Here is a 2243-nt window from a genome sequence, read left to right as displayed (position 1 = left end):
CCTACCTAAGATGGTATCAGCAGTACAAAAGTTCGTGACACATTTGACTGTCAAAGCACTGCAGGAGCTCTTTGGCATGATGAACTATTATCATCAATTCTTACAAGCTATTGCCGTTACTCTTGCTCCCTCTTATGACTCCCTCAGGGGCAAGCCTAACAACCTGAAGTTGGGCCCTCTTTAATGCAAAGAAAACCCTATCAATGTTACTGCTTTTACCTTTCTCGTGTCAACTGCCCCCTTACTGCTCTCCACTGATGCCAGTGATGTCATTATAGGGGCAGTACTCAAAGAAATGATTGACGGAGATCAACGAATCACCTCGCCTGTTGGCCTTCTTGAGTAGAAAATTTCCAAGGTGGAATCTAGCTACTCTACATTCAACCACAAACTACTGGGGGTGTATTTGGCTGTTTGTCACTTCCAACACTTCCTAGATGGTATGCCCTTCATCATTCATATGAACCATATGTCCTTGTGCATGCCTTCACTCAACAGTCTAGCGCCTGGTTTGCCCATCAACGGCAATATCTCAGCCAGTTCTGAATACAATTACTATTCAAAACATCTGTGGTAATCTGAATCCCGTCACCAATGAAACAATCTAGCGACCATCCACCATTGGAGAATCCAAACGTAAGGACCCAGGGTACCAAACCTGCAGGACGTCTAACATGTCCCTCCATTGGGAAGACATCGGCCTCGATGTGTCCAACGCTATCCTATTCTGTGAAGTCAGTACTGGTAGGCCACACCTGTGGATACCTGCTTCCATGCACCAAAAGGCGTTTCAATTAATCCATGGCCTCTCATGCTGATCTTGTACTGCACGTGTATCACACACACTTATAAACTGTAACGGTATTTCTATTTTTTTAAAAGAAATTAAATTTTAGTATATCATTACCGTCTTTAATATGTTAAGACATAAGATATGTAAATTGGTTAATTTGTATTAATTACTTTTCCCTTATGTAATTACCCTTGACCCACTTTTAAATAGACCCCTTTACCTGTTACCCGTTGTTATCGGGAAAAAAAGTTTACTTCGGTACTGACTTAGTTAGCCGAAGCAGTCTGGCAACGAATTGTCTCCGACTCGGAAGCCACACTCTTGTAGGAGATTTTAATCTTGTGCTTTTATCACTAGGACTTGGATGGATAAGATTTTCTCCTACTTTTAAAAGCCCTATGTACCAGCCATGATCGTGGTGTAGATTGATCCTTGGGAGTGACCTACCATGTTGAACAAGTGCCGTGATTTGATGAAGTTCTACAACGCTCGTCCTCGTCGTGTCAAGAGGCTTGATCAAGAGCCAGAACATAACCTCTTAATATTGCCATTTGCCGCTCTGGAATTAATTACAGGTAAGGGTCAACTAGAGAGTGGGTCTCAAGTCAAGCCCTTTGTAAATTCCAGCTAAGGAAAGTTATTTCTTAAGTAAGGCCTTGCATGTCTTTAATATCTATGTAATCATCTATGAGCCAAATTTAAGTGTCTTGTGTCTTGGCATATATCCAGGTTAATGTTAGCAATTTTTTATCCTTTAGGGAGTATCCAGTCAACATTATTCTATTGTTCTAGGTTAGCCAATAGCCATTTTATGTCAAATTGATTAAATGTGTAATTGACTGGTAAGCCAGGAATGATAGGCCATTTTCATAACCTTTAGTTCTGCTTGGTAATTTTAATTGATGACCTATCGAAATTTACAGGTGATTACCGAACTGAATGGAGACATTTGTGTTATACCCACTACTTCGCATCTAGCTGTAATTACTTCAGGACCTCGGGCAGTTATTGAGAGCCTCTAATAGTTTATTTAAGTTGCTTATGTTTACTTAAGGGAAGTTCTCTATTTGTTAGTATATTGTTAATATACAAATTAATTATTTTATGTGTTTCCTTGGTGCCCATAGTTTTTACCAGTGTTTTTGGTGTCTCCTTGATAAAATTTAGTTCATGGCGACCGTGACAGGATAGTTGCATGTTAGGTAATTAAGAGGCTCTCAAAATTAGGTTGCACTAGTTTAGCTGTAGCTCACTCCCACGGGTTTTCTATTAACGATCTTTGTTATTGGTGATTTTTTGTCAAGTAATATAAAATGTCAAATTTAAAATTGCTTATTGCTCAGAGAAAGGTTATTCGTAAGAAAGTAACTGATGCCTTTAATAAATTGGGGTCCTATGCACTGATAACCTGTCAATTCCTGCATGTGCTTGAATCATTGTGTTTGAATTT

The 2243-nt window shown here is 39.4% G+C and overlaps 1 long non-coding RNA gene across 1 annotated transcript; it reads left to right on the top strand.

The window, feature by feature from the left end:
• The first annotated feature begins 1102 nt into the window (after positions 1–1102).
• Positions 1103–1895, top strand: LOC137614658 (uncharacterized). The gene is made up of 2 exons (XR_011039120.1): positions 1103–1368; positions 1717–1895. It is a non-coding gene; the product is annotated as an uncharacterized lncRNA (long non-coding RNA).
• Positions 1896–2243: the final 348 nt, after the last annotated feature.

This window comes from Palaemon carinicauda, chromosome 21, assembly GCF_036898095.1.
Source record: "Palaemon carinicauda isolate YSFRI2023 chromosome 21, ASM3689809v2, whole genome shotgun sequence".
Lineage (NCBI taxonomy): Eukaryota > Metazoa > Arthropoda > Malacostraca > Decapoda > Palaemonidae > Palaemon > Palaemon carinicauda.
The sequence above is the reverse complement of the archived record's forward strand: the minus strand, read 5'-3'. Positions and strand labels throughout refer to the sequence as shown.